The 21,826-nt window shown below is 50.3% G+C and overlaps 1 protein-coding gene across 11 annotated transcripts in view; it reads right to left on the reverse strand.

The window, feature by feature from the left end:
• GLI2 (GLI family zinc finger 2) overlaps positions 1-21,826 on the reverse strand; it is a 399,847-nt gene that overhangs the window by 72,730 nt on the left and 305,291 nt on the right. The gene's annotated exons all lie outside the window — the stretch shown is intronic.

Raw genomic sequence — 21,826 nt, forward strand, 5'->3', positions numbered from 1 at the left:
GCATCAAGCATTAGTTAAATCAGAGGTAGCATTCATTTTTAAAGTCTCCAACATAAAAGGACGCATTTTGGCATCCAACAACTCTACGCTGGCAAACGCCAGGTTTGTCCTGAAACATCACGCAGCGAATTGTGCTTTGCTCCGGAGCCTTAGCGCAAAGATATTCCTCACTTCAGAGCTGCTGGGCTCCAGTGCGCCCAGCCCTGGCATGCAGGCAGGGGAGGTGAACCTGTCCCTGGGTGCACAAGTGTGTGGGTGGCTCCTGGGGCCCCCGTGACCGCCTCTGCGGGCGTCCCGGTGTTGTGCTTGGATCGCTGCCCCTCCAGCAAAGTGCTGCGGGGCCATAGGTGTCGGCGAGGGAGGTGTTTTTGTGTTCATGTGACGTCCCCAGAATAATGATCTCGCTGTTTAAGTGAGTTGAGCGAATGAATAAGCACAAGAAAAACATCTTTGCTGAAAGCACAGCCAAAGTTAATGCACCATTAATAATGGCCCGGGTGAATTATTGGAAGAGATAATAGGGCTGGGGTCAGGGAAGGTCTGAGACAAAGAACGGGGAAAATTGGGTCACAGAAACATGACAGAGCAGATCACACTGGTGTGCCTGTGGGATTCTCCTCGGATGAAGTCATGTACCGCCATGCCGAATATTAACTGCTCCATGGGGACAGCCATTCCCACAGCCACCGCTCCGGGCGGCGCGGGGAGGGGGCCGAGGTGCACACAGGCAGCAGCCTCCTCTCAGCCCCACCAAGCCGCCGCCGGAGAGCTGAGCCTCAAACGTTGTTTTGGTGCTTCGCAAAATAAGCCGGGTGTGTGCTTACCTCCAAAAGAGGTAAATCTCGGGTGCTTCAGCAGCCTCCAAAACCCCAGTGTGAATCGGAGCGGCCGTGAGGCTGCAGCCTCCGCTCCAGCCTGCCTCCACGATGCTCAATTACTGACTAACCTCGCCGTGTCAGAATTTCCCCTCCTTAAAATGGAGATAATAATACCTCCCCACCTCAGAGGTTTGGTTAATGTTTATACAGCGCTTTAAAAATGATGTGGTAATTAAGTGCTCAGTATTATTATATCAACGTGTATAATGACTCCGGCAGACAGCACTATAAACAGGGCTGCACCGTGCATGCTTTTCTTTTGTTTGGCTTGTTAGCATTTGGTTTGGTTTTCATACAGCATACTTCAATTATTATCGGTTAATTATTACGTTGTTTTATTACCTGTTCAGTGGCTTTGACAAAAATAGAAGAGGAACTTCACAGGTAAAACCATGGCAAAGATTCATTCTGGCCTGCTATGAACATCAAGGGAAGGATAAATGGGAGGCGGACTCCCACCAGCGCACCCAAGGGAGACCCCTCTCCCATCCTGACTATTACAGACCATTTTGAAGCACATCCAACCAGCTGTTCCCATCCAGCGGGAGCCAGAACCAGTTTTCTCTTCTTCTAACACGTGTAATGAGGAAAGACGGTGGCAGTCTGATTTATCAAACTATTTTTTTCAGACAACACCTCAGGACGCTGGAGGAGGCAACATTCTTAGTGTAAACATGGGTCACACACAGCAAAAGCCAAACTATCCATTAAGGTCAGCAACAAAGAGAACAAAACCAGCTTCTACAGGAGAAATTACTCTGGTGATGGTTACTACCTTGCAGGGGTAGTGGAGAGGAGATGGGGAAGGGACCTGGCTGGGATGCAGATATATGCAAAGTGTAAAAGAAATAATCTAAAACGTCTTACCCTTTTTCAGCTGCCAAACCACACACACACACAAAACCAAAAAACAACAACAAGAAAAAAATAAACTCAAAACAAGCATTATAGTAGAGACGACTCAAAGCACCTGCAGGACAGAGTCAGTGTGACTTTACTCTCAGAGAAACTGAGGCACAGCAAGGAGCAGACTACAGAAATGAGGACATGGGCTTTGCATGCCCATGGGGATGCAGTGCATACTTTATGCAGAATAAAGCACCTTCCTAGGTTTGCCTGCATAATAAAAGCTGTTATAAAAGCCATGAGACACAGCAAACCTCTCCCATGAGCCCCCCAGGAGGTCCCAGGTGACCCCCAGAGCTGGCTAGCCCAGTGGCTCAGTCCCCCCCAGATTTCTTCCCCAGCCCAAGAAGGAGGCAGAGTGCTTAAATGAACTGGGGCCTGAATGGAAGCAAGGTAGTCTTGTTCATCTTAACGTCAGCCCCATCCTGGAGCTCTTCACAGGGCTCCTCCACGCCACGTGACCGTCATTAGGGACATTAAACCTGTCAGTCCTTTCCTGGGCACGAGACCTGGAACAATTACAGTGAGGCTAAAAATGGCCTTTCCCTCTCCACGGAAAATTTAGATTAAAAATGTAAGAGTTCATTGACATTTTCTACAGAGAAGACGACTCTTACCATTAAGAAATCAAACCCTGAAATCCCTCAGCTGCTGTCTGCTGGCTCTGAAGAGCTGCCCGGGGGCTCGCTGCCTCGGCCCCCGCTGGTCTGGGGGCGGACATCCCACCGCCACCTCCCAGCCAGGGGCAGCCCGGCCGCTGCCGGCAGGGACACGAGGACACCGGGAGCTCTGCAAGGTCCCTGCACCGGAGCTGGTGGCTTTGCAGCACGCTTCACATGTGACCAAAGCTGTACAGTTTTGGAGCGCTTTCCTTCTTGGCAAGAAAACAGATTTTCTGCAGCCGGCAGACAGCTCTATGAAAGTAGTTTCAGACATTCAGGTGGGCATCTGTGAATAAAAGCGATGAATTATTTATTATTCTACAAGGATTCCTGGGGTCTTCAGGTTACTGCTACGTGGGAGCCATAAGGGGGTGAATCCTTACTGCTTTTCTTTTTTTTTTTAATCCATCTGGGAAGGGTAAATAAGGTGCAAGAAGGGCTCTCGGCAGCCAGGTTTGGCCGGGGAATCCCGCAGCAGGGCACCCAGGTCTGCCTGACACGGAGGCTCCGATGGTTTTCCGGAGCACAATAATTAACGATGTCTCCAGAGCAGCATTGCTGCCACCAGCCGTCATCTGCAGCCCTAAATAGCCTGAGCCAGCGGGAGGCTGAAAAGCAGAGCCATTTTCCGTCAGAAAACTTCTTCCAGGAACCTGCAGCTGCTGTCAGAAACAGCCCAGAAGAGAACCGAGTGGTTTACGTGCTATTATACTCTAGAAAACAAGAAGAACGTGGAAGTGATGAACTTGGAGTACTTTGACTTTTTTACAGTGACATCTGCCAACACGGGAAGTTTCTGAAATAGATCGCCGAGGATTTTCACTTCCTGGGAAATTAAAAAAAAAAAAAAAAGAAAAAAATAGAAAAAAAGCCTTTTTCTGCTAAGCCAGCCTTGGATCCTTCTTTGGGACAAAACAAACCATCGGCAGAGTGACGGCACGTTTCTACCTCCGTGCTGATTTCCAGAGCAAGAGTTTCCCACTGGCGCTGGCTTTCTGTGAGATGAATGAGGAGCTGCAGCTACTGAACAGCCAAAAACAAAACTGAAAAGGCCTAGTGCAGCTTATTAATTCCGCAGGTCTTGAGCTGCAAATGTTGAGAGTCTTGAAAATCACTTAATTGCCCGGCTTGTCATGCCAAGATGTATTTTGAGGACGCTGCCAATCTGACGGTTATTAACAAACAACGCGGCCACAAGCCCCGACTGCACCGAGATCCCGGGTACTTCTCATGTGCCGCATCCCAACAGGAAGTACTTAATAAGAATAATAATATCCCGAAAGGCCAACCTACGGCAGTGCAATTAAAAAGCTTTTCTGTCTCACTTTGAGGGGGGAAAAAAAAATGAGGGGGAAATTAAAATCAGACAGGAAATTCCACTAGAACAAGCTGGCTTATGTCCTAATAACACAGGGCTGTGCCAACTCCTCCAGAAAGCAGAGGAGGGGAAAGAAAAAAAAAAAAGAAGAAAAAGAAAAAAGAAAAAAGCAGCCCTCTAGACTGACTCGGATCTGAAGCTACATTGTGGTGCGGCCACGGCTGCAATTCTAAAGGGAGAAAGGCAGCAGCAGCAGCGAATAAAAGGCAGTTTGCTTTGCTAGCAAGTCGCAGTTTTATAATGTAACTCTTGTATTACAGCGCGGCCAACGCCGCTTTGTCGAGAAAACACGCGGCCCGGGAAGCTCGGAGGGCCAGATGGATCCTGGGGCTTGTTCTCCCAACAGCTGCCACGGCAGAATGGAAGGAAGAACAAAACCCGTCCCGAGCAGCTCGGAAGGCACCCCGGGGCGCGAGGGGCGGGCGGGCGGAGGGGCAGAGCAGCTGGTGGTTCACTTGTGCCTGCCTGGACAGGGGCTGCGTGCGCTCCCGGCAGCGGCTGCGGGAGAAGAATCGGGATCTCAAGAGCATCTCTGCAAACATATGGGTCCCTCAAGAAAGATACGCTTACAGAAGGAAGCGTGCCTGTGAGTTTAGGGGAGAAGTTTTCTCCACACGTTGTTATTACCCTGCCCGCTCGGAAGCCAGTAGCATCCGAATGCAGTAAGCGCCCGCACCTCCAGCTGATGCAGCAATTTCCAGAAATAAAAAAATAAAAAAATGGGCTGAGGGGATTTGCCATTGCGTGCTCTGTGCTCTGGGACTAGGCCAATGAACGGCGAACTCTTTCAGCAGCATCTTCCCCCGTGCATTTCATGTTAAGGCTCATTTCACAGTGGGAGCCGCATCCCTTAGAGCGGTTTATGAGTGCAGCCCTGCTGCTCTGTACGGCTCCGCTGCTGCTGCGGCTTGCGTCTGAGCAAACCTCTTCTCGGCTCTCAAAAGTACAACAGCTTCTGATCACTGGTAATATAAAAGGCTAAGCTGTAATTTGCTATCAGGTGGAGGCACTGTGGAGAAGGCATTAACTGGCCTTTGTAACCAGGAGGCAGCAGGAGCCCCAGAGGACACCGATGCCCTCGGCTGCATCCGACACGACCAAGCCCAGGATCTCTGCAGGGCGAGATGCAGAGGGATGGGGCCCAGCAGCCTCGGGCCGTTGGCAGCTACCCTGCCTGAGAACCAGGGGGCAAAAGTGGTCAATGAGAAAGGAGGGAGAGCGCAGCGCTCTCTGCACGACGCTTCTCCTCCGACAGTGGGTCTAGCGGAGCCCTGACCGTGCGCCTTCCAGTCATGCAAATAAAAGCTTATTCATGAGCATCATCCCAAGCTGCATCCCTCGGAGCGGGACTACCGATGGGGATGTCTTTTAGCATCCAAATGGAGCCTGCCTCACGCCCCCAGCCACGCGTTCACACCCTTCCCCGGAGGTGGCACGGGCGCTCACACAATCACACGCCCAGCCAGCTCAGGGAGTTCATCCAGTTGAAAACTAATCACCTGAAATTTTATTGCACGGGTTTTTGGCTGGATCTACTCCCTGAACCAGTTTACCAGGAGACGGCTGGTACGAGAACGAGCGAAGAAGGTGCCCAGGCTGCGGCCCAGCCACCACTTCCAGCCCCAGCTGCCGCTGAGAGCAGCTGTTTTGACCTCCCTCGGCCACTCGTCCCCACTTCAAGGCACCCTGTCACAGGGCCAGGCTGGTTCTGCGTGGCCGCATGGCCAACTGGGCCCCACTAACCCAGCACATCCCCTCCTGAAGTCAGCTGGGTGAGCTTCACGTCTGGCCCCAAGGTGCCTGTCCTGGGGACACAGCTGCCTCCAGCGCTGGCCAGACTGTGCTTATGAGAAGATGGGCTGAAACTAAACCACCGAGTCACAGCGTGGCTGAGGTCGGAAGGGACCTCTGGAGGCCACCCCCTGCTCCAGCAGGGCCACCCTGAGCAGGGTGCCCAGCGCCACGTCCAGGCGCCTTCTGGAGATCTCCAAGGAGGAGACTCCACCACCTCTCTGGGCAGCCTGTGCCAGTGCTCCGCCACCCGCACAGCACAGAAGTGCTGCCCGGTGGTCAGATGGAGCCTCCTGCACGCCAGTTTGTGCCCACTGCCAGTTTGTGCACATCATACATCGCCCCACATCCATCGGGACGGATGGATTCGTCCAGGTGCGACAACGCACCAGGAGCTGTTGGCACAAGGAGCCGGCACAACTTGCAGGAGCTGGAAAGCAGCCTTAGAGAAGAAAAACTCCCAAGCACATGCTTAAAAGCCGTGCAAGCGCAGGTGCCGGTGCCAGCAAGAGCGGGCACGCCAGCCCGCCCCAAGCACAGACCTACCTGAGCGGCCCCTGCCACCGCGGGGCTGCCTGCTGCCATCGCGGGGACACCCATCCCTGTCGCGCCACAAAGCCTGTCTCGATCTTTCGGGAGAAGGCTGTGTGCTTCAAACGCAGCGCTGGCATTTCTAGCCTCTCCGATCCAAACCACAGAAGCAAGTTTGCTTTCTTTATGCATATGCTCCTCCAGGCACTAAAACAAACTGAAATCAAACTGCTCCTATAGGCAATGGCTTGAAAAATTTCCCCTCCGTATGAAAGGTCTGTTTATATCGTTTGTAAAATCGAACACATCAGGCCTGGAAAAACCCCATATGGAGTCTGCTGCGTGTTTTGACCAAAGTTCTTTCTGGAAATGGAAGCAAAGAAGCCTGCTTTCTGCTAGAGTCATGACAAAACCGCAGGGCTGGGTATTTTGCTTGCACTTACAGCCAGGTGATAAGCATCTCGGTGGCCTTCAGAGGAGAATTTTGTGAGGTTTCGCGCTCCCCGACATCAGTCCCCAAAGCACTCCTAGTCCATAAAGACGGGGCGGATAGCGCATGAGCTGGCTTTTAACCATGTGCCCGGCAGCCCGCCGCTCTCAGCCAGGCGCGAGGGCTGAGGAGCAGGGGGGTGAGGAAGTTATCTGTTTTACCCAGCTGTGCTTTTGGTGCAGGCTAATAACGGCCATGTATCATCCTGCCTCCGTCTGCAAATTTTCCGACTGGTGTTAAAAATGGTCCCGGTGCAGTTTGCAGTGGATTCTCTGGGCAGCTCATGCAAAGTGCGGGTTGTTAGCATGCTGCTTGTGTAATGAGGGTGCTTAAGACGGGAAGGGGTCTCTGGAAGGTCCTGAAGAGTGATTGCAGTTCAGGAGACTCACCCACCTGGCAACACGCTGATTTATGGCCTGCTCAGTTAATAGCCCTGCTTAACACAGGAGTTTGTCGAGATTAAGTAATTGCCTGAAACAAAAAGTTTATTATCTTTAAGTCTCTGCTGATGAATGACTGGGTGTTGGAAGAATCATGTGAAAGATCATCTGTGATTCCCTCCCACTTTGGGGGGGAGGAGAAAAAGAGTAAGATTTTTGAAAACCGGATTTTCCAAATGAGTTTGGAAGTTCGCAATTTACACCGAAACGCGATCAGAGACATTTACAAGCAGAAGGGTTCACATATCAGCTGCCATCTAATAAATAGCTCAAGTAATAACATAGCTCTGTGATGCATTTTTCCCAAGAATTGCAAAATATTTTGTAAACCTTAATTAATACCACCCCTTGTGAGATAACCGATCCTGTCACACAGTAATAAGGTTAGGAATGAATCAAGATGCAAAGCCTGTTTCATTTATATATATAACATAGTGGCCTTTCCCATCCTAGAAAAGTCTGGAAATTTTCCAGTCTAGAAAGCACCGCAAATAAGCGTGAAGTTAAAAGACGCCGCACTCTAAATTCTGCTGCAATTACTACTCCTCTGTTTCCAGATGCGCAGCGAGGTTAACCAGCTTGACGACAGTCACACACGTATGCTGCCCCATGAAGCTGAGCCCCACAGCGCACCTTGGCTCCCCACTGCCTTTGCACCCCCAGATTTGCACAGGGTTGGCCCGTGAGCAATGGCACGTGGCTGCAGGGTTGGGCCAGGAGGGGAGCAGGACTGGCAGAAGTCCTCATCCCGAGAGCAGCCCCTCGTGGTGTTCCCACAGCCCCCGGTGCCAGCCCCGCTGTCCCTCCTTGCATCACTTCGAGGCAATAAAAACGGAACTTGGCTGCAGCTTTCCCCAGCTCTTCTCATATTACCTTTTAATCCAAATACATATGGTTCAGGGAGCACTGAGAGGCTTGCATGAAAGGATGCACACTGAGAGAATGCAAACCCCACAGAAAAAGAGGACGAGCTCTGCAAGGCTCCCTTGGCCCCAACATGCGCACCCCTGCTCCCCAGCATATTAATCAAGAGCCTGACGAGATTCCTTTTGAAATCCCCCAAAAGATTTCCGCAGACTTCGGTGGCGTTTGGATCAGGCTACAAATTCAGAATAAATCATAAACTGGCTACATCTGCCAAGTTTATTTCTTTCTTTTCCAGGTTTCAGAACAAATCCATTTTACTGCTGGGAAAAAGCAGAATGAAATAACTGACGAGTTCAAATATCCTGTATCATTCCCCATATTAATTCAGTCAGTCAATCTGTCCCATAACTTTGGGAAGCGAAGCAGATTACTTTGGCCAGATCAAAACACAAAAACCGGACTGTTTCATTTATGTGCATTTCGTTATTTAATACAGCCTGCGCAAACCTCCTTCTCTCAGGCTAAAAGTGACGCTTTTGGGAACTAAAGTTAACCACAGACCTAAACTAAGCTAGAAGAAACCAAATGACATCTGCACTGAGACAGCCTAATGATTACCACAGCCCCCCTCAAATCAAACAGTGAATTATTGCCATTTTCCTGGGTAGACAGGGAGCAATTTTGAAGAGGCGCTCTTATTCAAACCCTTCTAATCTTAAAGGATGCACAAAAACAAATTACTTCAAAACGTGGCCCCAATCAAAAGACTTTTGCAACAGCAGGATTATTTTTAATGACACAAGGGATTCTGAAACAGGTCCCTGCAACCTCATTTTTGCATAAATTGGGATGGTTTTATTAATTTGTGGCTAATACATTTTTTAAGCTATCTAGCACTGACAGCAAATTCCCCACTTGTGAAAGACCGTGTTTAACTCCCAAGTTTGCAGATTCGGCAGCACTTGCCTTTTTTTTAATGTTTGTCCTCAGTGAGCAGAAAAAGGAGCAGCTTCCCCACCTCTGATCAGAGCCTGACTGACGTACGCTGATGGCTTCATGTTAGCTTGGGAGATCTGCAAGATGGGAAGCCTCCTCTGGCAAACAGCTGCAGATGTCTTTTCAGGTTTTCCTTAGTTCATTCACTGTCACTGTCTGCAAAAAGCACTGTTAGCACTGGTTTGGAGTTGGAAAGCCACTGCACAACAAATATAGCACCATGTTGGACTTTTCTCTCATTTTCAGTCTTGTTCTGGCACAAAAATCACCATAAAATCATGCAATGTAGCAATACCTGCAGAGGACCAGCAAAACAGCCAGCCAGCCTGGCAGGAGAGGCTTGAGGAAGACCCTTGGATTTGCCTTCACCTGCTCCTTTGGGGCTCATTGCACCATTTCAGGATGAGAACTGCACAACCGCTCGTGTAGCCTTCTTGTTGGAAGAATCCGGTGCTGGGGTGGGTGGAGAGGCACCTCCACTTTGTTGGGCCCCTGAACTAGGACAACGGCACAAGTGGGCATATCGAGTTCCTCAGAAATGCAGCACTGGCAGATCAAAACACCTGCGAGCACAGTTACACTGACAGCGCACTTCTAACGCTGAAACAGGGACTGCTATCAGGCTGTTAGCACAAGCACTTTACTTTGAAGTATCTACTGTAATTCTTGCATTTTCCCTCCTGACTCTGGTACTTGTTTGTGTCCAGTTATTTCTGTAATTTTCCTTCCCCCACGTCCCAGGGCAAAACTCAGACTGTAATACACCCTTGCAGAGTGCTGCGGGTACGTGCACCCTCTCTGTGTGCCCTGCTTTTATCAGGCATAGTATTTTCAAAAAGGAATGCAGGTTTTCAACCCTGGTGATGTCAGATCTCGGATTTTCCCATGAGAAAATCCCTTACAGGTCCTCTGCCTTCAAGTGAGTCATTGCTGCTGCCCTGCTGAGGTTCCCGCACTCCCCTCTCCTGTGCAACCCGCCCGGTGCGGCAGGCGTGTTGGCATCTGCTAACAGGCTTCCCGGGCTGTCACCTGGATGTGATCGGGGAGACAAAAGATTAGCTGATGAATCCTGTTTACTGAGCAGTTGTGATCGATTTGCGTTTGCCTCCAGCTGTTGGGTTTGATGGCTCAAATACACCCTATGTGAGTGCTCATCCCCTGAGCCCGCAGTATTCCCGTTTGAAGCCATTTTATAGGACGTAAAACGTATCCTCCTGAAAATTAGAGGTGATATTTTACTGCTTGTGAGCGGGGCTGCATTGGCAGATGAGGAAGCAGCAGTCCTTAATCTCTGCATTCACATCACCACTTGTCACAGCACCTGCAGCATCGTGCCGGGAGCAACCTTCAGGCTGCTTTGCCCATCCCGACAGGGACAGGGTTTGGGACAGACCAGCTGTGTCCCTGGGACACGGGCACACGCTGCTGGGGAGCATCCACCAGTGTGCTCAGGTGAGCAGTGGAGCTGCAGTGGTGCATGCCTCTGAACATGTGAGCGAGCCAGAGTCTGGCTCCCACTGCAGACCCCACTGCAGGTCCCGCTGCAGACCCCTATTTCACAGCTCTTCATCTACAGGCAAGTACACCCATGTGTGCTTAAAAGGAGACGGGATCCGCATCATGGACGAGGAAGACAAAGAAACCCCATTTCGTGTAGAGCGACTTTGTTCTTCAGGGGCCGAGTGCACCAGGTACACACCAACATGAAACCTCATCGGGGCTTTTGAGGAAGAGGAAGGGAAGAGAAGGCCTGGACAAACTCACGCCGCCATCGTGCTGGTTGTCCAAGCCACAGCTGATGAACATTGCACATCCAACCACGCTGGTGGGTTCCCAGCACCCTGTCACATTTCTCCAGAAATCAGCCAGCAGCACACATCCTGCTGTATTCACTTTGAAAAAGATGGAGGAGGAGAAGAAGAGGAAGAAATCGAGCTGGGGAAGCCAAGATGTGAAGGAAGGGGAAGACAAGCTGTTACGGAGACCCTTCTAAATTATTCACTGAACTACAATGACTGCAAATGGTTATTGCTATGTTGCACACTTTCCTGTGAGATTTTCAGTTGGCCAGCAAGCAAATTTGCGGGCACAATTTTCTGGATTACTGGGTTTTCTCCATTTCTCAGGGTGCATTCTTGTCTTATCTTCTTTTGACTTTCTCTCATCTACGATCAACACAAGCCACATCCATAGCCAAAAAGAGTTGCCAAACATAGCTTTGCCAGTACATGTAAGTGCTAATTATCATCATTACTAATCTGTTGGGACCACAGCTTCCAGTCGCCGTGTGCCGAGGAGGGACCTCTGCAGCATAACCCAATTCACGGGCACCCTGAACAGGCTCTCTGCCACCACCTCTCCTGGCAGGCGCTGCGGGGTTGACATACGGCTGGGAAATACAGGCAGATTGGTCAACACAGTTCCCTCTGACTCAAATGGCTATGTGCTCATATAAAAGAAATCTGTTAATACTTGTGCAAATAAGGGACACTAACTGCTCCATTGCCAAATCTTGTTTTGTCGTCAAATCAGCATTCACCCTGAACTACATGAAATTTCTTTTTCTAATCAGTGTCTGGTCTCAGGAAACCCTGAATTTATTAGCTGCAAGCCCACTTTTGCTACACTTACTTATGCCCGGTAATACTGTACTTTGCAAACAGTTCCACCAGATTAATGGAGCTCCAGATGGGGCTTGATGGCAGATTTAGGCTTTTAAACAACAGCTTTCAGTTCAGGAAAGCAACGCTGTACACCCTCGCCTACACCCCACGCAGTTACCCCTCTCTTTTCGCAGCCTGAACTTCTCAGCGACGTGATGCACGTGTCCCAGCCCTGTTCTGCAGGGCCAGGTCTCCATTCATCGCACCAGGCGTCCAGCCCTGCTCCAGCCCCGGTCAGAAATAAGGGGATGCTCTGCTGCCCGCAGCGAGACACGCTGGGAGCATCCCTGGGCTGCCGGGCGGGGAGAGGAGCACAGGGCAATCTGCTTTGGGAAAGGTCAGGACGGCTCCCCTGGCATCCTAAGTAAAGTCCTGTGACTTCAGCTCCCAGCGGAGACAAAACGCCCGTTTTTATCACCTCACCTCATGCTGGGTCTACAGGGAAGTGAAAGGCGAGCACAGCGCCTGCTAATATCTTTAACCGCATTTACTGAAACCTTTTGACACCAAGGCTATTTTTATTAGCTAAGTGCACTGCGCCAGTATCAGAATGCAAGTTTTACTGCTTACAGCTCAGCCTTGCAAAAAGCCTTTTCCAGTCGCTGTCTGCGGCAATGATAAGCCGTAACGAGGCCCTGGTACCTCCTAGCACAGCCTGGCACTTGGAGCAGCTGCAGGCATCCCCCCCATCGCTCCCCTCCCCTGCAGAGCCGCCCGCGCTACACCTCAGGTCCGGAGCCAGAGACGTGCCTTTCTGTTTAATAAACTTGGACACATTTCCTTTCCAAGCCGTGCCTCAGTTTCTCCGGCAACAAAACAGAGAAAAAAAAGTTGCCCTTAGTTTTACAAAAATCATTCAGCAACTGTAACAACGCCTGCAAAGTACTTAAAACAAAGCTTTGACAGAAATGCAGGCACGCATACGTAAAACTCTTAATTTTTAATTTTTGTTTCGTAATTACATGGGATTCCCTACTTGCCTATTCTTCTTGCCTGGAACTGCTGGCTCTTACAACCCAGTAAACTGCATCCCACGTGAGTAACAGTAGCTGACAGCGATACAATCTTAGAGCCTAACACCCTCGGAGCATCGCATGCAACACCAATATTGAGAAACCGGGAACCCGAACAGATGCAGTCAGACCGCTCGTGGTGGGAGTTCGGAGACAAATAATTCAACCTTTCATCACTCTCTAATCCCAGGAAAGATATCGAGGTTAAACTACTAAGAAAAACACAGGGAGCGTTAAGCAACTTGGAATTCACTTTGGAAAGGCGTAATTAGCCTGCTAGCGCTGGTCACCCATTTGAAGAACTTGAACCCACAGCAATTTCTCCCTTCCCAAGAGGCACGGTCCGCGTAGACGCGCTCGCCGCCTGCGGCCGCGGCATGGGCTCCCTCGCTCTGTAATTGCTCCTTTATTGTGAGCTACCACGAAAGGCTCCAGGCGTTCCCCACGGACCTTGCCCTTGATCTGGGTTAAGATACTTTGACCTGTGATCCTTTATAATAAATGATATCCCTCAGTTAAAGAATGCTCCCTTCAACAATATGGGCCTGCCCTCAGGAAGTGGGAAAGGAATTTTCCTGTAAAGGCAGATTAAGGAAATTCCACGCAAATTTCATGCATTTTGAATAATCTTCTGAACCGTGACGAACCAGTTTCCCCTTGCAGGGATCCTGCTCCAAATTGCTGCGGGAGACAACTCTCACTGTTGCTTCCTTGGTGGCAAAGCACGCTGCTTTTCTCGGACTCAGCACGCCGTGCTGAGCACAGTGCTCGGTGCCGCTCATCCCTCCAGCAGGCAGAAAGCACTGCCTGCCCTGCCTGTCCTCGTACACTCGTGTGCATCCCCTTCATCACAAGGATGGTGGGTGGCCTCCTTTTTCACCTCCAGGTCCCTCCCCAGCTCCTTCCTTAGGGGATTCCCAGCTTGGAGGGTGCCAGCACTCACCAGTGCCCCCATCAAGCCCCTTCTCCGCCTCTCAGACATCACCACTGCTCTTGCGCACATCCCCACCACCCTTGGGCACCTCAAGGCGTCCTCCCCCTGCCCATAAACCATCCGTCACAGCACCCTGCCCTGCATGTTCAGGCTGCGCCTCCCCAGCACATCTGGGGCTCAGTCCTTGGGTTTTGAACCTTCAGCCAACATCCTTGCCAAGGTAAGGTCATCTTATGTCCTCCTTAGCAGGGCCCAAATGAGAAGCAGCACAGGAACATCATCAACTTTTAAAGTTTTTGTTTTCTAAAGAAAATGATACATTTAAAGGGACTTGGTTGTGTTGGCTGAATAAAAGCATTTTGTCCCAGAGTACTTTGAAGCGACAGGGAATCCTGTGAGACCGTAAAAGTTTTAAAACATTACTTTTTTCTTTTTTTTTTTTTTAATCTTATGTATGTAATACAAATTCTGAAACTTTTCACGGATCCTCCAGTTTATATCAAAATGCCTCCCTGAGCCTCATGCAAATATCAGATGAGAAAACTTCAAAAAAAAAAATTCAAAAAAAAAAAAAAGAAGACTTAGGAGTCTTTTACATGCAGCAATGCTAATGAGACTGTAGCCACAAGGAGTGGAGGCAGAGGAGAACAGTGTTTTAGTGTATATGTCAGCCCTGGTGTGTGCTTTCAACAGAGGAAGCAAATAAAATATTTTGCCAGGCTGCTGAAATGGTATGATGGTAGGACAAACCCCTGCACAGCTTTACATACTGGAAAATAAAAAAATATAAGCAATTCCCAATTGTCATTATTAAAGCTAAACTAGGCAAAATTCAACGATGATGTTATTTTCCTAGCAATCAACTTGACAATAAATGATACAGGAAGGGGTATTTTGAAAAGGATGCCACTTCCTTGTTCTGAGTAAGTCATGTATGATTTTGAGATCTTATTTCAATGGAAAAGTTTTGAAAAAGCATATTGCGGTTAAAGGCAAAGCCACCAACAGCACACTAGCAGCCTGACGTAAAGTCTATTGAAATCAATGGGAGTCTTTCCACCAACTTCATTGGGTTTGGGATCAAATCCTTGAGGAGAATAAGCTATTCTGCAATATCCATTATTACAGAAGGCTTTGTCCTGGTAATTAGATGCTGGGCGATTGTCGGGCGCGCTGATCACTCACCCATGGAGACCCGCGCTCAGCGCCTGCTTGGGTCCTGCTCAAAGAGGGGCTGCCGATTCCCACCGGCGCCCGCCCACGCTCCCAGCCCCGCCGCCGCCAGGTAGACGGGAAGGAGAGGCCAGAGGTGGGGGCCGAGGCAGTAGAAATGTGCTGAGTGCCTGCCCAAATTTCCCTGGCCCCTGCCCTCCCTCCAGGCCCTCCATCTTCCCAAGAGCCATCACACACGCAAGGCATTTTCAGGGGAAACATGGGTAGCCAGCGGGGCGTGGGGCCACACAAAGCCCCTCTGTACGGCCCGAGGCATTCTGCACGGCCCGGGGCAGCGCGCCGAGCGTCATCAGGGCTGCTGACTACCCAGGGAGCACGCCTCCGTGTTTACATCTCATTTCTAAGGTTAAAACATACTGCTCCTTGGGGGATACGGCCGGGGGAGGGACTGCGAGTCCCCTGCAAGCAAAACACAAACAGAAAGGGCAAGCGATGCAAAAAGGACGCCCACCAAGAAGTGATATCTTTGGCTCGCTGTGAATATGGGACTCCACACCATTTGCAGCTGACAGAAAAGACAGCGTAGCTTAAACTCTCAGGGCCAACAGCAAACGGCAGTACAGAACCCGAGGGGTCCGGTTTCTATGATGTGCCCTGCACCCATTCTTTGGGGAAAAACACTGAAGCAAACACCAAAAGAAACCCCAACAAACCAACCCCTCCAAAAACCAGTAACACCCTATCCTAGGTGGTAGGAACTCACCAGAAACCAAGCAACCCCCAGTCACTGAGCCCTTTTGAAAGCCACAAAGAGAAGCCATTTATCTCACAGGAGCAGATCACACCTCCTCCACCTTGCAGGTCTCTGCACAGTCTCTCTCCCCCCATAAAGACGATGCAGGGGAACAAGGGAAGGGGAGGAGATCAGAATGGGTGGCCTGGCTCGCCTGCCGCAGAGAGGACATTTCTCTCCTCAACTATTGAGGAGGCCTGGAGAGAGCCATTTCCTAGTTCAGGCACTTAAAAGCGAGGAGCCTCGTGTCCCGCAGACAGAGCTCAGCTCCGGTGATTAGGCTCAGTGCAGAGTGAGCAGACCTGAGCTCATCAGTTTGCAAAAAAACAACCGAAGGAGATTCACCCGTTGTGTCTGGGATGAAGACAATACAGGTTGATAGCTCAGTCTCCTCCCATAGAAGACCTGCAAGCCACCAAATAACTCTGACGGGTCTCAGGTTAAGGCAATCAAAGACGTTCCTTGGGCAGTGAAAGCTAAGTTGTGGTACTCCTCGCTGCGGGATGGGGCTCTCACTGAAACGACGTGCAGGTGAAGCAGCAAGAGGCTCCGCTTCATTCCCAGGTACCTGGGCAAAGCCGATGGCCTTAGAAGCACCCCTCACTCCAACTGAAAGCCACTAGTGTGCACTGTACGCCAACTCTGCACCCGTTCATCTCTGCCTTTGCCTGGCTTCCAATGCCCAAGATACGAGGTCTTGCCTCCACTGCTCCCCATCTTGGGTGTCACAGGATTTACAAAGAGAGGCTGGAAGCAGCCTACAAGACAGAATAATTAAATCAACGGAGCTGGCTGTGTCTGGATGAGCCTCGGCCACGCGGGTGCAGCCCCCGCCTCAGGCCTGGCGGGGCAGCGGAGGCCGGTGTCGAAGTGGGAGCGAACCCGCGCAGCCAAAATCGCGGCCTCCCTCCCTTCCTGCGCCGCTCCGACATTTTAGAGCTCTGCAAAAGCTATTTGCAGCGAGAGGCTTTCCTGTAAAACGTAAATGAGTACCAGCTGCCCGGACACACTACTAGCACAGCCTCCCTCCTCGGACGGGCTGTGATCTCCTGACAGGCCGCCTGCCTGGCGGGCCGCGAGTGTCTGTCTGTCTGTCTGTCTGGTAGAGACGCTCAGGAGCTGCCCCATGAAAAGGCAGCAGTGTTTTCCCGTTGAGGTGTCAGCTTGTAAGCAAACTAAGCGCTTTTCGCCCTCGGAGGAAAAAAAAAGTAGCTTTTTATCATCGCTGATATTTATTTAAACAAGCCTCTGTCTACCAGGCCGCTGTGTGTGACCCAGGAAGGACGGCTGGCTCTGCGCGACTGTCGCTGGCCCCGGGATGTGCCCACCCGTGGCTGTGGCTCAAACAGAGCGCTCCTGCTCCTGCCCCAATGCCACGCTCAGCCCCTGCCGGCTGAATTTTTTTTTTTTTTCCAATTTACCTTGGAAATAATATTTCCTGGCAGCATATTAATGCCCTTTTCAATGCTGAAAAGAAAATCCAAACAGCAGCACGCAAGCAGCAGCCAACTGCCTTAGCAATGAGAGCGGTACCTGCTTTGTACCTAAATATTCGTAACTTGCTAATACTGACGTTAATACTCGGTTTTACTTCACCTTCGTGTTTTATCTGTTTAAATATTTACCAGGCCTTCATCACTAGAACATTGAGCCAGTGTCTTACTCTTCTTGCACCGACACAGCAGAGCAGATTTGTTTCTCTCACCGCACATGGACAAACGCAAACACCAGACAGCACTGCTGGCTCCTGCTGTTCCCCAGACTCCAGTAACCACAGCACGGAGGGACACTGGGCTTTCACGCCTCTCCATAGGGGCCAAGTAAGCGTGAGCTGTGCCACAGGACAGCACCCCAGATAACAACAGCTCTGGCACAGTTGTGCAAAAGACCGTGCAAGGGCGATGCTGACATGCCGGCTTCACAGCCGGCAGAATTTGCCTGTGGAGAGTTTTAACGCACGAAATTATCTGCAGGTGCCCCGTGGTGTCCCATCCGCTGCCCGGCTGGCTGCCAGCCCCATGGGGCTGCTGCCGTCCCTGGGGGCAGAGACCTCTGCGCCCGTCCCATTCCTGCCCTCCAACCACCGTGAACTTGAGGCATCAGGAATGCTAATCGCTGCTCGGCTGAACATTTCCCCGTAATAACCTTTAATGACTCTGTAATTACTCTTTAAACCATTGACTTTGCAATCATTTTTTAATTCCCCTTTGCCACATCGCTCCCTGTGCTACCAAGCTGGAAGCTGAACTGTAAGTGAATATTAGCCCGCGAAGGCGAGGGTTGCACCGCTAATGCAGGCGCTTTGAAAGGGTTGGGAGGGCGGTGGGGAGGGGAGGGCGGAAACAAAAAGCACAGCAAGATTTTCCCCAAATTGGTTTCCCTCAAAACAAAGCCCTACCACTCTGCTAAGCCGCTTTAGGGAGCATTTGGAAGAAGCTGGGCTCCCTCGGCGACTTGCTCCGCTCACTCTGCAAATAGAGTTCCGCGCTGCAAGCGCCGACTTCCAGTTGAAACAAATATTAGAAGCTACGCGGTGATAATTCAGGGCGAAGGCAAGCCCCTCGATGAATGAACCCAGCCGAATGCGCCCCATTGGAAAGCCGTATTTCATCGGGGGGATACAGAAGCAGTAAAAGAAACTTGAGTGTCCAGGACTCAGCGTGAAGCCAGCACAAAGCAGGCAGGGACGGGCAGTTTCTTTTCAAGCCTTCACCCCCAGGAACAATGGCCCTATTGCAGCCACCCTTTGCTTTTCTTCCCGCGATTAACATGCAGCCCATGCTGGAAGAATGGGAATTTATTCTGCAGTTAAGATTCCAGAGGTGCTATCGGGTCAGGTGGCTAATCGTTAAATCAAACTGCTGTCATCTTCATTCAGGGCCCGTCACCCGGGGCTGCGTTATTACTCGGGTTTATGCAAAATAAACAGCTTTGCTAAACATTCCTCTAAAAGGGGGGTCAAATAAAGAAGGGAAGGAGGAGATACAACACCAGCACCAAGCAGATCCCGCATCCCCGCCACCCCCTGCTCTGTCCTGGGCTGATTAGATGGGGATGGGGGGAAGGAAGGGTTTCATCGAGTTTTTACGCCTTTGTTTTTATCAGCAGGCTGTTTTTTTTCTTTTATAATTCCACTCAAGGCTCCTTAGTGAGTACTGTTAACTTATTCTTGTCTGGGTCTGGCTAATTCAGTTTCTTTCTTGAACTACATAGACTTACAATTCTGTATTTTCTATAGGTGAACTCAGCCATAAGAAATCTCTTATAACTCCTCCATAAAAGACAATCTCTCAGAAGCTTCCTTCAAGACACATATAGAGATGCTTAACACAAGGCGCTCAGAAGGAATGTTAATTGCGGTGTGGCACACACGCATTTTTGGATCAGCGGGTTAGGAAAGCCTGGGCTTGCTGCTCTGACAGGTAACGGAGGAGAGAAGGGCTGCTGAAGTGTTCCCGACTGCGAGCGGGCCGGGGTCCTTGCGAGGGATCGGATGTGCTGACGGGTGCGTGGGGTCAGAGAGGAAACTGGGATTTTGCAACAAGAACAGAAACGGCATCCCCCATCTCCCTTGCATCGTTTTCTTTCCAGTCTGGTCTCAAAAAGGCCATTTTCAAGGATATTCAATGCACGGATCCAAACAGTGGCTGGCTCATCCCAGTCCCTCCTGCCATGAGCAGCGCATTGAGGACCCTTCACAGAGCATCCCAGCACCACGCTCCTGTGGCGCACAGGACAGGCTAGTGTACCCAGCAGCCCAGCTTCCCTAAAACACCAGGCACGATGTACAACGGGGGCTGGTAAGAGCAGAAATACTGTCCTCTTTATCGGGCCAACTGCGCAGAATGAAGCCCATTTTAAAGCAGAATGGTACCCATGGAAAGTGAAGCTGTGTGCTGCTCCAGTTCCTCCAGACCAGCAGCAGTCAGAAAAAAAAAAAAAAAGGAAAAAAAAAAAACAACACACCAACCAACCACGAACAAAAAAACCCACCCTCATGATTAACATTCATCTGCTTTGAAAGAAACTTTTAAAAATGTGTTTTTGTTCTCTGCGGCTTGTCGATCCCAGGCAAAAAGTCAAAACTGGGATTAAAACCAAGCGGCTGTAGCCAGGAGACTGTCACTTCTGGTTTCTCTTCCCTCAAGGATTAAAAAGTTACTTTTAATTAATGTTGTTTCAAGATGTCAAGCCGGGTGCTGCTGCCCCCAGCGCTGTCTCCGAAGGCGGGCGAGCAGAGCCAGCTCACTCCAGCCCTCCGTGCTGCCGTAAGGGGCTGTCCCCGGGGCCGGGCATCGCTGCCCACACGCACCCGTGGGTCTGCCTAGGGTGAGGAAAACCCCGGCTTGGAAATGTACTCACTCAGCCCCAGACACCCGTGCACAGGTTGAGCATCCACTGCAAAAATATTTTCATTGCCTCAGCTCCCCGGAGAGATGCATTGATCCTTGCCGAGCGCTGAAAGCCTGTTTCATGTATGAAGAAATCCCCTCCTAGCCCAAACATCAAAACATCTGAGTGTGAGTCCAGCTTTGCAGAATTATGCCGGGTTATTCCTGGACTATACACAAACTGGATGCTAAACACACACCGGGGCGTATGACTAACACATGTCGCTTCCTTCCTGCATGCTCTGGCAGCAAGTTCAATTGAAACAGGACTGTCTGAAAAATCCTGCCCCGAAAGGTCAGACACAGAGAGTGTCTCGGCCCTTCTGGAGTTTCACAGGGAATCTGGTATGAGGGAAAATTACGGCGAGCAAAAAGTGAAGCAGAAATGTGACCACAGCCCTGACCTCTGATTGAAAATGCCTCATTGCTAGCTCAACCACAGGCAGACAGACATGATTTAATCCAACTTTTTTACTCCTCTCGCTGCACAGAACTCGCTAGCTCTTTTGCTCCTCCTCGGGGGTATGAAACATTTTTTATCCACCCACGGTAGCCAAGGTACATACGCCACAACCACCAACTATGAATTTATTCAAGGTGTGCTTAGAACTTGGCCAATAAAACGCAAAGCGGTTTAAGGTGCCCTGGAACATTTTTACATCGCATGTCTGAGGAGTCGTACCTTTGCAGGCATTTGGAGAAGGGTACAAAGCCACACGTGCTGAGGAGCTCCCTAAACAAAGGCTCAGGAGAATTGGGAAGACCTGGACAGAGCTTCCCAGCCCCCCAGTAACTGGTGAGACCCAGCACAAAGCTACCCCCAGTCTTCCCACAAGTGACACGCTCGTGCTTAAGAGCAACAAACGTGAATAAGCAGGTCACCTCTCACCTTAGAGCAGCCTCCCCAGCTGATGGAGAGGCAGCAAGAGCAGTGAGAGCAGCCAATTTCCCATCCTTCGCCAGCGGGAGAGAAAGGGCTGAATCTCCCGAGTGCTCGGGAGAGGCGGCAGTGCAAGCAGCAGGCGGGCAGCACGGCTGAGAGGCACCAGCCTGAGCCTGGCAGCCTGGGATCAGAGGAGATTTGAGTGCTCTGTGAGCAAAAGCCAGCGTAAAGTTTTTGCCATTAACAACTTTCCTAGTATTGAGGTTTTTTGCTCTATTTTGCAGGACTTGTTGCTTTTGAGAAATGTACTGTATAGATTATCTCCCATATAAGTCCATCCATTTGCAAGCAACTGACAGCATCCAGGAAGCAAATGATTACAATTAAAGCAATCAAGCAAGCAAGCCCCTTCATCGCGCTGAGACAAGTGGCACGAGAGAACTTACCTCTGTGTATGATATGGAAAGAACTGTTCGTCAGCTTGGGATCATCTCACTCCACCGAACAGGAGGACTGGAGCCATGTGACCACATTAAAAAAAAGGGGGGATAGAGAGGGAGGGAAAAAAAAGAGCGAGAGCGAGCGATCCCATTCATCTATAGATTGTTGAGGGTCGACATAATGAGTTCTGCAAACTGGACCAAGCAGCTCTGCAAGGCATTATTGCTAGTAAATAAATCACTTAGCAGGAGAAGAAAATGCATGTATAAATCTTCTGTCCTGGTAGAAGACATGTTTCACTAGCAACTACCTCCTGAATAACATGCCAAGAAAGCCAATAGAGAGAGTTTGTGAATGCATGTCCAAAGCTTCTTAGCAAACTGTCATATTGATCTAGCACAGCCTAAGGAAGCCTAAGAAGACTCAAGGAGTTTGGGCAAATGCTTGTATTAGTGTTCCCCTCCTCTTAAGAGTTTGCTGAGACGGCACTTCAGTGTTTCCCAAGTAGTGCACCTCCGACCCTGGCAATCCATCAAGTGAATGCAAATTGCGGACCAGACAAAACCAGGCAAACAGCAATGCTGCTTAATAATAAT

The sequence above is a fragment of the Anser brachyrhynchus genome (assembly GCF_964034855.1).
Source record: "Anser brachyrhynchus genome assembly, chromosome: 7".
Lineage (NCBI taxonomy): Eukaryota > Metazoa > Chordata > Aves > Anseriformes > Anatidae > Anser > Anser brachyrhynchus.